This window comes from Artemia franciscana, chromosome 14 (genome assembly GCF_032884065.1).
Source record: "Artemia franciscana chromosome 14, ASM3288406v1, whole genome shotgun sequence".
NCBI lineage: Eukaryota > Metazoa > Arthropoda > Branchiopoda > Anostraca > Artemiidae > Artemia > Artemia franciscana.
This window is the reverse complement of record NC_088876.1, coordinates 15,924,244-15,939,967: the sequence shown is the minus strand read 5'-3', so window position 1 is coordinate 15,939,967 and position 15,724 is coordinate 15,924,244. Positions and strand designations below refer to the sequence as shown.

At 35.2% G+C, this 15,724-nt stretch overlaps 1 long non-coding RNA gene across 1 annotated transcript; it reads right to left on the bottom strand.

Moving 5' to 3' along the window:
• Positions 1-9,805: 9,805 nt before the first annotated feature.
• LOC136035382 (uncharacterized) lies at positions 9,806-14,707 on the bottom strand. The gene is made up of 2 exons (XR_010619402.1): positions 14,636-14,707; positions 9,806-9,995 (listed from the first exon to the last, which is right to left on the bottom strand). It is a non-coding gene; the product is annotated as an uncharacterized LOC136035382 (long non-coding RNA).
• Between the last annotated feature and the right edge of the window lie 1,017 nt (positions 14,708-15,724).

Below are 15,724 nucleotides of genomic sequence, written 5' to 3'. Positions count from 1 at the left end.
TTTAAATAGAAGAACAAGTAACCTGAAATACCTTCTCATTAGTTGTAAAGTTGTTACTTGTGTATTATTCAGAACGCACTCAAAAAGTGAAGTTAGGTTCTTTTGTGAAACAAACTACAACACAGGTACATTTTATGAGAAAATCTTGTTTCATAGCTTATGAGAAGGAATATTTTGGAAGTGTAACAATAGGGCATGATTGAAAAAAGTCCCACCTAACCACCTCTATATATAAAATATTTAATTAAAATGTACCTGCATCATAGTTTGTTTCATGAAAGAACCTAACTTCACTGATTCGGTGAGTTCTGAATAATAACCAAGTACCATAAAGTCATTTATTTGTTGTGAAGTTTAAGTTGAATTGTGAAATTAATCTTAACTTTTATTCTATAAACTACAAATATTGAATGTATTTTTTTTCATTTCAATTACTAGTCAACACACAACACCACATTGAATTTATTATGACCTCCAGTCAAAGAAGAGCAGTCCAATAACCCATTGCAGGGTTCGGACAGGTCGGTTCGTTTCAAATTATAAGCTCTGTCCTATTTTTATAGGATTTCCCGGGCCCAAATATAGGATTCGGAAGTCCTCAGGATCAGATCTGTGGTAGATGGCGTGGGATGCCTGGTCAGATAAATTACCAAGTGTCATCCCGATCCCTCCAATCTAAGCGTTTTCCATGATTTTAGGTCCCCCCCCCAATGTCACCAGATCCGGTCAGGATTTATAACAAGAGCTTTGAGACACGATATCCTTCTAAATATCAAATCTCATTGAGATCCAATCACCCGTTCGTAAGTTAAACATACCTCATTTTTTCTATTTTTTCAGAGTCAACCCCCCCCCCAAACAACTCCAAAGAGAGCGGATCCGTTCTGGTTATGTCAATCATGTATCTAGGATTTTCACTTATTTTTCCCACCAAGTTTCAGCCCAATCCCTCCAATCTAAGCGTTTTCCATGATTTTAGGTCACCCCAAACTCCCCCCAATGTCACCAGATCCGGTTGGGATTTAAAATAAGAGCTTTGAGACACGATATCCTTCTAAATGTCAAATTTCATTGATATACGATCACCGTTCACAAGTTAAAAATACCTCATGTTTTCTAATTTTTCAGAATCAACACCCCCCCCTCCCAACTACCCCAAAGAGAGCGGATCTGTTATGGTTATGTCAATCATTTATCTAGGACTTGTGCTTATTTTTCCCACCAAGTTTCAGCCCAATCCCTCCACTCTAAGTGTTTTCCAAGATTTTAGGTTTCCCCCTCCAAACTCCCCCCAATGTCACCAGATCCGGTCGGAATTTAAAATAAGAGCTTTGAGACACGATATCCTTCTAAATATCAAATTTCATTGAGATCCGATCACCCGTTCATAAGTTAAAAATACCTCATTTTTTCTATTTTTTCAGAATCAACACCCCCCCCTCCCAACTACCCCAAAGAGAGCAGATCCGTTCTGGTTATGTCAATCATGTATCTAAGACTTGCGCTTATTTTTCCCACCAAGTTTCAGCCCAATCCCTCCACTCTAAGTGTTTTCCAAGATTTTAGGTTTCCCCCTCCAAACTCCCCCCAATGTCACCAGATCCGGTCGGGCTTTAAAATAAGAGCTTTGAGACACGATATCCTTCTAAATATCAAATTTCATTGAGATCCGATCACCCGTTCATAAGTTAAAAATACCTCATTTTTTCTATTTTTTTTCAGAATCAACACCCCCCCCTCCCAACTACCCCAAAGAGAGCGGATCCGTTCTGGTTATGTCAATCATGTATCTAAGACTTGCGCTTATTTTTCCCACCAAGTTTCAGCCCAATCCCTCCACTAAGTGTTTTCCAAGATTTTAGGTTTCCCCCTCCAAACTCCCCCCAATGTCACCAGATCCGGTCGGGATTTAAAATAAGAGCTTTGAGAAACGATATCCTTCTAAATATCAAATTTCATTGAGATCCGATCACCCGTTCATAAGTTAAAAATACCTCATTTTTTCTATTTTTTTCAGAATCAACACCCCCCCTCCCAACTACCCCAAAGAGAGCGGATCCGTTCTGGTTATGTCAATCATGTATCTAAGACTTGCGCTTATTTTTCCCACCAAGTTTCAGCCCAATCCCTCCACTCTAAGTGTTTTCCAAGATTTTAGGTTTCCCCCTCCAAACTCCCCCCAATGTCACCAGATCTGGTCGGGATTTAAAATAACAGCTCTGAGACACGATATCCTTCCAAACATCAAATTTCGTTAAAATCTGATCAACCGTTCGTAACTTAAAAATACTTCATTTTTCTATTTTTTTTTTATTAACAGGCCCCCCACTCCCACCAGATGGTCAAGTCAGGAAAACGACTATTTCTAATTTAATCTGGTCGAGTTCCTGATATGCCTGCCAAATTTCATCGTCTTAGCTTACCTGGAAGTGCCTAAAGTAGCAAAACCAGGACCGACAGACAGACAGAATTTGCAATTGCTACACGTCACTTGGTTAATACCAAGTGCCATAAAAACACTATGCTACAGTGAGATTAACCGAACAGACGGACCAAAGGATGATGAGGCGATAAACGATAAAAAGCTGATTCCGACAATCTTCCACACAGGAGGGTCAACTTTGCACTTATATCAGGGACATCAAACTTACGAATTATCTTACCATTGCTATACCAAGGGGGGAGATAAAGTAAAAATTTACAATATCTGAAATAAAAAGTCCGAATCTGATTAACATCATGTCTCTTTAGAAGGGGATAAAGACCAGATAGATAAAGGACAGATTGATCACAGAATGTAGCATATAGCCTACCCAGTGCACGTCTATTATACTTCCCTCGATTAGCAACTGTCTTAGAATAGCCCATTTGAATAACTGGGCCGTATTCACATCAGCCAGCCAGCGTTCAGCCAGGAAACACAGAAGTCGCAAAAACTCCAGTCTCATTAAGCAGAGACTGCTAGCCTATATACTGATCTTCGCCCATTTCGGACAGGCCCAACATGACAAAAAAACAAAACATAGGCTACTAAGTCAACACAACAGCATAGCCTAGGCAGAACTATGCCCACAGGCAGCTTACTAGGCCCAGCACAAAACATTAGTTAAGTTAAGAAAGCTCAACAGTTGTAATTAATTATCAATCTACACCAAAAGACAGAAAATTGCAAATCATGAGCAATGTTCTTAGTGCTCTTCAGCCGAAAATATAGGAATAATAGGATTTTAGCCAAAATATAGGCATTTTATAGGAGTGCATTAAAATATAGGAATTTATAGGCGAGTCCGAACACTGCAATTGCTATTTAGAATGCCAAAGAAAGGTGGTCTTTCCCAAAAGAGATCTATTAGCAATGCTGCTTTTAGCACACTTCAAAGTGTATGAAACAAGCCATGACAAGAGCTTTCAGGTGATGTATAAATCATATCTGGGTCAGCTATTGTGGTTTTTCACCAGTCAGATTCCAGCCATCAGACTGCTGGTTTAGTACCCTACTTGTTGGCTGGTTCATTTTACCACAATTTCATGCATTGCAAATAGTTTGAAAGACAGAAAAGAAAGAACAAACTGAAAATGTTAGATGCAAGCACAGTACTCACTGAACCACTGACACATTTGTATAATCTGTGTCTGGCATCTGGTACTTGCCCTTTGGCATGGAAAAAAGCAATAATTAAACCCCTGTATAAAAGTGGCACAAAAACGCAATTTAAAAACTATAGACCAATATCAAACACCTCAATTTTTTCCAGAGTTATGGAAAAACTAATTGTCAAGAGAATACAAAATTATTTCAAATCAAATCTTCTTTGGCATCCATCTCAACACGGATTCCGTAAAAACGTTCATGTAATACACAGCTTTTGGAAGTAATTACTGACTTCCATAGGATGGCAGATGAAGGTCTCAGGTTTGATTGCATCTATATAGATTTTTCTAAGGCATTTGATAAAATTTCCATTCCGCTTTTACTTCAAAAGTGTGAGGTATATCACCCTGGTGCCAGAACATTGAATTGGATTGGTGATTATCTAACAGGCAGGACGCAGAAAGTGATTGTAGGTGATGCTTTGTCCTCTGCTGAGATAGTTTTAAGTGGTGTTAGTTGCACAAGGTAGTTGCCTTTGTCCAGTACTTTTCTGCCTCTTCATCAATGACTTGCCTCTTGTTGTCCACCATTCCACAATTAAAATGTTCGCAGATGATGTAAAGCTCTACCGCTCCTTGACAAATTCAGATGAAGCTTTGTTGCTTCAAAAAGACTTGGATGCAGTGCACATTGGTGTAATGCTAATTCCATGTTTGTCAACGAAAATAAGTGTAGGGTTGTCCATTACTTCAGCAAAGTAGAACAAAGTTACCAATACCATCTTGCTGGACATTCAATCTTACCTGTTGAAAATGTCCGTGACCTTGGTGTTCATTTTGATTCTAGTCTTAGGTTTGACAAGCATGTCTCTGAAGTAACTCGTAAGGCAAACTATCAGCTATTATGTCTTAGACGGAATTTCCGTAAGTTTAATCTCCGTTCATTCATTGCCATTTATAAGTCAACAGTTCGACCAATACTTGAATACAATTCATCAGTATGGTATCCATTGAATAAAAATGACAGAGCAAGGGTTGAAAAAATACAGCAACGAGCAACTAAGCTTGTACCTTATTTGAAACATTCGCCATATGAAAATAGACTGCACAGGCTAGGATTGTCAAGTCTTCAATTCCGAAGGGATAGGGCAGACATTATTAACACATTCCATATAATCAAAGGCATTGATAATATAAGTCCATCACAGTTCTTCACATTTAATGACACTAACAGGACCCATTATCACCCACATAAATTGTACCCCTCACTCTCAAAAAGGAAAATAGGACAACATTCATTTTACAGCAGGGTGTGGAAGCCATGGAATGACCTTCCACCTAAAAAATTTCTAACAGATGACATAAACAGATTCAAAATAAGACTAGCAGAAACAAATTTTCAAAGTAAATCATTTTTAAATAATTTATAGTATTATTTGTCAGTGTTTGTTGTATTCGTTATTTTCATTGATTTGTATGTGTGTATTATGTTGTCAGTATTGTCATAACTTCTATTTATTATGTTTATTGCGACAAGCTTGAAAGCTTACCGTATTTGGTATTAATAAATAAAAAAATAATAAATAAATTGTCCACTTAAATAAGAGCATTCAACCACTTGGGATTCAAGTATACAATAAAATTAGCATGATCAACTTCTGGACTTACTATGCTTGACCTTTACCCAACATTTTTACTACATATCTTATGATGCATAATTTCATTTATGGTTCCCCATAGTCACAAAGAAAATAAAACATCAATGAGAATTGTCCACATGTTAAGTGAAAATTATTTAGTTGGATTTGTATCAATATCTGTTGAATTTAAGATTTGAAAGAATTAATTTAAGTAGAAGCTAGACTCAGGGCTGATGAGACAGAAATATAAGGAGAGCAATTTGTACTTCAGCCCTGCATTTAGACTGCAAGACTACATCAAATACTTATCCAAGATCAAACACTGGGTAGGCCTAGTGGAAGCATTGCCCTAATAGTCTGCCCATAGGCCTAATTTTTTTTCTGAAGCTTAGGCAGGTACATTCAGACATATGTACATTGCAATTCTCTTAAATGTCAAAATATAGAGCATATGAATGAGAGCTTAAATACACATTTCAAGGGTATGGTTCAGGATCTGAATACAATCCTTGAAGATTCACCCCACCCACTCGACTATTTTTAAAAATGGCAAAAAGCTTTTAACTAGAATTTTAAAGTTTCTTTATAATTAACATGGTCAAAAGTCAGCTATCATGAGTGCTGCAAGCCATTTTAATGATAGTCCCAAGGGCAATTTCACCACAGCCAAAGAAGACATATCCTAACTAAGTGCTATCTTGTCTCACCTTAGATTCACACATATTATAAAAAATTAAACAGGATGAGGCATGTTATCCCTAGAACTATGCCAAATACAACCAAAAATTAATAACGGGTAGCAATGCCACGTAAACTAAGTTTCAACTAAATCTAGGCTAGGTTTATCTCCACTATTCTAACATATGACACACATTAATCGTTGTGCTTATTAATCACCTATCTATCAATAGCCTAGATCACAAATTTCACTTTTAAAGAAATATGAAATCTCACTCTACCAACCTCTCACAGTCAAAAGCTGGAGAACAAGTAATCTAAAAATGGCCGCGAGAAGGCGGAAGCTTTGGATGATGATAGGTGAGGAAATAAAACGAAATCTCTACACATTATTAAACCAGTTTTTAAAGATGCCGCGGAGGAGCCTTTTCTCAACATTTCAAGTTGGGTATTCTGCAAATTTCTGATAAATCTTTAAATATCGTGAAATTTGGTATAGCATGTAATAATTCTGTATATTTGGGACGGTTTATATAACTGACCTTTCGATGCTATTTCATGCTCTTTCTGAATATAATGATGGCTTTACTGGGAAATTCAATTTTTAGCCTTCCAAGGACCCTCAGATTATTTTTTCTTGTATTTCAGATATCACTGTTAGCATCACTTGTTAAAACCGGTTAACCCATAAATTGGACCAACATTGACTAGGTAGAGAACCAAAAGACATGGGAAATACATCATTCCGGCAATATATTAGCACATAAGAGGGTAATTACAGTGGAGCCACAGTTGAAACGAATCAACTATAATTATTTAGCACATAATGGGATTGCCGTTTTTAACCCTTTTATATAGCCAAGAAGAGAAGGTATCATCTTTGAGAGTCCTTTATGAACACATCTAGTAGTACGTTCACCTTATATAAACTTCCCCGAATGTAACAGAATTCCAAAAATAATACAATATTACATAAAAATATTTTTTATTAACTCACTAATGAGATAATTAAGAATTAGACGTACCTTTAAGTTCAAGATTTCATCCTGAATCCAAATGTAACATTTATTTGCGTTGAAAAAGAACTTTACTCCCTTCCCCTAGTTTCAAACCGAAATATAGTACAGTCTAAGAAATATGGAAAGGATCTACAGCCCAGAGAATGACCTGAAAAGGCGTTGCCAATCTCTACTACCAATCCTTCACTATTTGCAGGGTTTGAAGGAATCTGTGAAAATGATTACATCTGGGAAATTCTAGCTGAGCTTGAAACTTTGTTTTCTTCAAATTAAGACTTGATTTTCCAGGATCTTTAAAGCCTTACAAGTGGACATGGATGAAGGTAAGACCTTTCGACAGTTTCTTTGGCCATAATTTGGGATGTAGGTCAATTTATTCAAGTTTCACTCAACTAATTTGACAGCTTTCAAAAAGAAAAATTTATAATACTAGAAGTTGACCACTTTTTAAGGCTGAAATTGAGGAAATGTGAAAAATAACTTCAAAATTTCCCCAACTCAAAGCTAAAATACGGGATAGGTACAACAAGTTCACTAAAATATTTAATGAACAAACCCAAAAAAAATAATCATTTCAGACTAAATGCTTGATTCCACTTCCCCAAGATATATTAATTTTTATGATTGTCTACTTAAAGAGAGGAAGGAGGATATGCATCCACAAACTGTAATAGTATGTGGTTGATGTATAGATGTGTAATTTTTTACCATTTTCTCAAATAGTGAGTTACAATTTTGATATAATTAGTCCATAAAAGAACCATAATAATCTCATAAACCCAAACTAAGTGTAAATTGCTAACAAATGGTATCAACTTTAGGAACATTTCTTGGATCTAATAATTACAGTATTTGATCATAAAATGGCCCATAGGTTTAACATCGTAATCACATGATGATTATATTATATAGCATTAATTGAAAAGGGAGGTTAGGTATGGCCACCTTTATTTATTATTAGAAAAAAACAAGTTTTTTTTTTAACTGAAACAAGGAGCACCATTAACATTCAAAACGAACAAATATTGTTCTGTAAGTCAAGAGATCCCCCCCTCAATACCTTGGTCTTTGTTCTAAGGTTTTAAGTACTTTTAAAAAAGCTTCCTATTTTAAATAAATGGCCCTTGTGTTTCAGTAGCTGTACTTAAGAAATTGGGACTAACAGTCAGACTTTACCACAAAGAGCAAGGTATTGGGGAGTGTGACAACACCTTCATATGTGAAATAATTTCTGACCATTGTAAGTTTTAATGCGGCTCCTTACTTTCAGTTTGAAACTTACTTTTCTATGTAATTTCTGGTTGTTTTTCAAATAAAGCTGATGAATCTGACTCACCCTCCATAAAAAAATCCCCCCCCCCCCTCAGGAGACAGTCCTCTATGGAAATTCCCCCTCATAAATACCCCACTAGACAGTTCTATACTCACTGAAAGTCCCCCCCATAAAAATACTTCTATACAATTCAGCCTGAAAATTTCTCCTTAGCACAATTTCATTTGACTAATTTCTAATTGTTTTCTTGACTACCCCAGAAAGCCTCCTTTCTGTGAAAAATTTCCCCTGGAAATTAGAACATGATGAAAAAAAATACAGATAATTCCCCCAGAACATATCCAGATGCAAAATAGAATTGGCAAAGAGAAATTAAGGCAAATAAAAAGAATATTGTATGGGGATTTTGTCAACCCCCCAGTGTAAAATTGTCCCTGTAAAGTTCACCCTATGGAACCCCCCCCCCCCCCACAAAAAAATGTCTGTATACTTCCTAGTGGCAAATACTATACATGTAAAACAAACACGTTTATGTTGTTATCTTTGTTTCATCATGTTTTGTTTAGGCTAGTTTCTTTGATTCTTTCTTTTTACCGCTGATAAAGGCTTTTGGATGTTAAGACAAAATTTTCAAATTTTTTTTATTCAAAGTTAGCTTTTTTGTGTTTTGTCCACATTTTATGCTCGTTTTTTCTTTTTTAGTTTAAGTTTGATATATACACTTCTTAGAAAGCAGCATTTACTCATTATATTTAGTGATGTTTGCTTTCAGTGACGCCTTACTATGGTAGAAAGAAGAGGGGCGAATGTCCTAGGGCCTGGACATGTTTAGCATTTTCAAGCAAAATATATATGATTCATTAATACGAGCGTGTGCTATGCAAGTTTTTGGGTTAATGCCATTTTTAGTGTTTCTTTTGCTGAGATTTTAATTTTTAAGTTTGAACCTTCAACACCACGTTCATTTTTGGTAAATTTCACTTTTGTGGAGATTTTAATTTTTAAGTTTGAACCTTCAACACCACATTCATTTTTGGTAAATTTCACTTTTGTGGAGATTTTAATTTTTAAGTTTGAACCTTCAACACTGCGTTAATTTTTGGTAAATTTCAGCGGAAGATTAGAAGGTGACATTTTTAGTATTTCTTTTGCTGAGATTTTAATTTTTAAGTTTGAACCTTCAACACCACGTTCATTTTTGGTAAATCACTTTTGTGGAGATTAAAATTTTTAAGTTTAAACCTTCAACACCGCGTTAATTTTTGGTAAATTTCACTTTTGTGGAGATTTTAATTTTTAAGTTTGAACCTTCAACACCGCGTTAATTTTTGGTAAATTTCACCGGAAGATTTCTGAACTTAGCCAATCTAGTTTTAGGTTCTTAAAGATAACTTCTGAAATATAAATATGTGCCAAGAAACGCTATTTTTTCTTTAAAAAAATAATAAACAAACAAACAGCTTATCATTAGCATACGTACATTCTTAAGACAATGGATGAAATGCCTATGTCAAGCTATTACTCATGAATCAAAGTACATACTTCATAAATCCAAATGCATAGCTACTAATACCATCACGTTGCAACAATATTACTCACAAATAGAAAGTTAACAAATTTATTCAAATTTTACAAAGCTAGAACTGCTCTTTTGATCGCCAAATCTTTCCTATTTTTCTTTTTCCTTTTATCTCGAGCTTTCAATGTGGCATCAAGGAATAACTGAGTAGCCTCTTTTTCTTCAATTTCTCTTTGCAAAAATTCCAAGGCAGCCATGTTAAATCCAATGGTATCCTAAAAATATATTTCCATGATTTAACATAAGTCACTGGAACTAAGATTTAAATAAGATTACTACTAAACTGATAGCTTCACAAATCTTCACCTACTGTAACTAAAACCAGGCAAAAAAAATACCTTATGAAAAACGGGACTTTACCATGTCGTAAAATGGATAACCAAAAAAGAAGGCAGAAAATAATGCGAAAACCCGTCAGGTATATCATATTTCCCAAATTACTTTGAATTTCCAAAGCTCTTAATCAATAGTGCCGAAAGTATTAATTTCGAAAAGCTTACTGAACTCAAAGTGCTATCAGAACTAAAATATATATATATATATATATATATATATATATATATATATATATATATATATATATATATATATATATATATATAGCTGTTACAGAAGTACAGTCCCTCCACCAGGGTCTCTTCATTTGATCAAAGGTCTCTTCGTTTGTCAAATTATTCAGAGTTTATCAAACTCCGTCCTTCAGATCAACCACTTGGGAAAAGGAGGAGGTGTCTCTCTTTACTAAGAGCAACCTTTACCCAAAAATTATTCGTGTCCCTAGTTTATTTGAATATGATGAAATCATTTGGATAAGTATCAGGCCTACAGTACTTCGCCATCCCTATAATATTACTGCAATAGCTGTCTTCTATTACTCGCCAAACCAGATTATTGAATGCAAAACGTAAATTTATCCAGCAATTGTAAACCAGCGCTAATTTTGCTATCACTAAGTATCCAAATGCTGGTCTTTTCTGGTTGGTGATGTCAATAATCTTCAGACATAAAACCGCTAATAAACTGAGAAAAATAATTAAAAGGGAAATACGTACATCTGAGAATTGTTTACTAATAAACCAAAAAATTAGTATTCCGAGGTAAAAAAAAGTAGTGTGGTAGGAGTCTAGACCAGCTTAATTTCAACCTATTGAATCGCCTGAACTTACTACTAATAATCTTAACAGCTTCTTCGCTTCCATCGTCATAAGCCTTCCCGCATTGTCTTATCGATTACCAACAGATTATCTCTCATCTTTTTTTCTTCTATTTCCCTGTCTGAGATCAAAAGAAGAATTGTGAAACTCAGAAAAAACCAGTGTTTGGCCTTTGGATATCAAAAGGCCAAAAACCTTCAAAAACCATCTGACCTTGTTAACCACAATATATTAGTTGATAAACTTGTCACTGAATTCAATATTAATTCTTTCCTTGTGAAATTGGCTGCCTCGTTCTTATCAAGCATCAGAATCATTCTTTCAGTCCCCTCCCTGTCCATAATGGAGTACCCCAAGGTACTCTCCTAGGTCCCTTCCTTTTTTCAGTTATGATTAATAGCCTCGCTAAGGAATTTCCTGACGAATGTAAATTTGTTGATGACCAAACGGTTGTTGAAACCTATTACAGAAATCTAAAAAGCAGCCCTATAAACATCCTCAATCACATTGTACATGAAGTTGCGGACTTATACATGAGAGTAAATCCCAATAAGTCTATGATAATATCAATTTTTGCTTTAAGAACTCACCCCATATCCTCTGCCCTATACCTCCAGATATTTCTGTATCCTTGTCTAAATTACTTGGGGTCACAACTTCTTCTATTATAAGGTGGGATTTTCACGTCAAAGATATTGTTCATAGAGCTAATGCGCCTATTTCCCTTTTTATGCTCTTAACTAAATTTAGCGTCCCCCAACCATTCTTTATGGATTTGTACTTCTTTTGTCCGCCCACACCATGAATACGCTTGTCCAGTTTGGGATCCTGGCACTGGCACTACCCACTCCTTCTAAAAAAAAAGGCCAGGTTGGAAACCCTTTAGCACAGGAGAGCTACGTTGTGCCTCCGTTTAAGAAAAAGCAATAACAAACCCTCGTATTTAAAACATTTTCTCCAAAAGACATTCCTTATCCACACACTGCGTGCCAAGGACTGTTTCTGAACCCGTCCCTATCTTGTCCCCATTCGTTGCTTTACCTCCAGATATGAAAAACTTTTGTCCCCTTCATTAGGCTACTGATAAAACAAACCGCTAGTTTTACTTTTTTATTATTTGTTACTGGTGATACCCAAGTTTTATGTTCCTTTGCTTGTTTTGTTCTCTCCCCCTTTTCGTATACTCTTTTTTAAACCTTTTTAATGTATTTTATTTTATTCTGTTTTTAATTTTATCAGTTTTTACCTTTTTAACTTGTTGACATTTTGCAGTTTAATATTTGTGACTAAGGAATGGTCGTAATTCTGATATTGTTGTTTTGGCATTGCTTGCAAGTTTTTATTGTTGTTTGGCTTTTTTTTACCATTCTTTTGCTTATATATTTTTTTACTAGCTGTTGGGGTGGCGCTTCGCGCCACCCCAACACCTAGTTGGTGGGGGCGCTTCGCGCCCCCCCAAGCCCCCCCGCGCGCGTAAGTCGTTACGCGCCATATTAGTTACGCGCCATTGTAGTTGTGTCCCTATGTCCCACCTGTGAATATAGATATATATATATATATATATATATATATATATATATATATATATATATATATATATATATATATATATATATATATATGTTTTTAACTACGTAAAACTTGCGAATATACAACATTCTTTGCTGTCCCATTGTCTGTGCATATAAATAGATTGTCAGGTTTACCGACTCTTGAACATGCAACATATAATGATCCATGGGAAAACAATCCGTATTCAGATCTATACCTCATGATTCTAATGATTGCCCTTGAGCTTTGTTGATGGTGATTGCTAATCGACCATTCCCTGAGTCGCCATCGTCATTTATATATCCCCCTGTGCACCCCGGCGTCCCCTTTGTAGTTATGTCCCTGTGTCCCAGTCGTCATTTATATTCCCTGTGTCCCGGTCGTCATTTGTGTCCCGGTGTTCCAGTCTGTGATTTCTCTTTGAGTGTCCCGGGCGTCATTTATATTCCTTGTGTTCCGGTGTCCCGGTCGTCATTTATATCCCCCTGTGCCCCCCGGCGTCCCCATTGTAGTTGTGTCCCTGTGTCCCGGTCGTCATTTATATTCCCTGTGTCCCGGTCGTCATTTGTATCCCGGTGTCCCGGTCTGTATATACATTCGTTTTTTAGTTTTGTTTTTCTCCTTTATTTTTTTCCTTTTTTCTTTTTTTTCTTTTTTAGTTTATTTAGGTTTTTAGATTTTTTAGTTTTTTTATTAGTTTTTAGTTTTTTTGTAGTTTTTACCATTTTTTTAGTTTTTTTAGTTTTTTTTTTTTACTTATGTCCTGGTCGTCATTTATACTCCCTGTGTCCCGGTCGTCATTTGTGTCTCGGTGCTTTGTTGATTGCTAATTTATATTATATTTATATTTATATTTTTTATATTTATTAATATTTTTTTAGTTTTCTTTTTCTCTTATTTTTCAGTTTTTTCCTTTTTTTTAGTTTTTTCTTTTTTAGTTTTTATTTTTTTTTTGTTTTTTACCTTTTTTTTAGTTTTTTTAGTTTCGTATATTTGTTGTATTCGTTATTTTCATTGATTTGTATGTGTGTATTATGTTGTCAGTATTGTCATAACTTCTATTTATTATGTTTATTGCGACAAGCTTGAAAGCTTACCGTATTTGGTATTAATAAATAAAAAAATAATAAATAAATTGTCCACTTAAATAAGAGCATTCAACCACTTGGGATTCAAGTATACAATAAAATTAGCATGATCAACTTCTGGACTTACTATGCTTGACCTTTACCCAACATTTTTACTACATATCTTATGATGCATAATTTCATTTATGGTTCCCCATAGTCACAAAGAAAATAAAACATCAATGAGAATTGTCCACATGTTAAGTGAAAATTATTTAGTTGGATTTGTATCAATATCTGTTGAATTTAAGATTTGAAAGAATTAATTTAAGTAGAAGCTAGACTCAGGGCTGATGAGACAGAAATATAAGGAGAGCAATTTGTACTTCAGCCCTGCATTTAGACTGCAAGACTACATCAAATACTTATCCAAGATCAAACACTGGGTAGGCCTAGTGGAAGCATTGCCCTAATAGTCTGCCCATAGGCCTAATTTTTTTTCTGAAGCTTAGGCAGGTACATTCAGACATATGTACATTGCAATTCTCTTAAATGTCAAAATATAGAGCATATGAATGAGAGCTTAAATACACATTTCAAGGGTATGGTTCAGGATCTGAATACAATCCTTGAAGATTCACCCCACCCACTCGACTATTTTTAAAAATGGCAAAAAGCTTTTAACTAGAATTTTAAAGTTTCTTTATAATTAACATGGTCAAAAGTCAGCTATCATGAGTGCTGCAAGCCATTTTAATGATAGTCCCAAGGGCAATTTCACCACAGCCAAAGAAGACATATCCTAACTAAGTGCTATCTTGTCTCACCTTAGATTCACACATATTATAAAAAATTAAACAGGATGAGGCATGTTATCCCTAGAACTATGCCAAATACAACCAAAAATTAATAACGGGTAGCAATGCCACGTAAACTAAGTTTCAACTAAATCTAGGCTAGGTTTATCTCCACTATTCTAACATATGACACACATTAATCGTTGTGCTTATTAATCACCTATCTATCAATAGCCTAGATCACAAATTTCACTTTTAAAGAAATATGAAATCTCACTCTACCAACCTCTCACAGTCAAAAGCTGGAGAACAAGTAATCTAAAAATGGCCGCGAGAAGGCGGAAGCTTTGGATGATGATAGGTGAGGAAATAAAACGAAATCTCTACACATTATTAAACCAGTTTTTAAAGATGCCGCGGAGGAGCCTTTTCTCAACATTTCAAGTTGGGTATTCTGCAAATTTCTGATAAATCTTTAAATATCGTGAAATTTGGTATAGCATGTAATAATTCTGTATATTTGGGACGGTTTATATAACTGACCTTTCGATGCTATTTCATGCTCTTTCTGAATATAATGATGGCTTTACTGGGAAATTCAATTTTTAGCCTTCCAAGGACCCTCAGATTATTTTTTCTTGTATTTCAGATATCACTGTTAGCATCACTTGTTAAAACCGGTTAACCCATAAATTGGACCAACATTGACTAGGTAGAGAACCAAAAGACATGGGAAATACATCATTCCGGCAATATATTAGCACATAAGAGGGTAATTACAGTGGAGCCACAGTTGAAACGAATCAACTATAATTATTTAGCACATAATGGGATTGCCGTTTTTAACCCTTTTATATAGCCAAGAAGAGAAGGTATCATCTTTGAGAGTCCTTTATGAACACATCTAGTAGTACGTTCACCTTATATAAACTTCCCCGAATGTAACAGAATTCCAAAAATAATACAATATTACATAAAAATATTTTTTATTAACTCACTAATGAGATAATTAAGAATTAGACGTACCTTTAAGTTCAAGATTTCATCCTGAATCCAAATGTAACATTTATTTGCGTTGAAAAAGAACTTTACTCCCTTCCCCTAGTTTCAAACCGAAATATAGTACAGTCTAAGAAATATGGAAAGGATCTACAGCCCAGAGAATGACCTGAAAAGGCGTTGCCAATCTCTACTACCAATCCTTCACTATTTGCAGGGTTTGAAGGAATCTGTGAAAATGATTACATCTGGGAAATTCTAGCTGAGCTTGAAACTTTGTTTTCTTCAAATTAAGACTTGATTTTCCAGGATCTTTAAAGCCTTACAAGTGGACATGGATGAAGGTAAGACCTTTCGACAGTTTCTTTGGCCATAA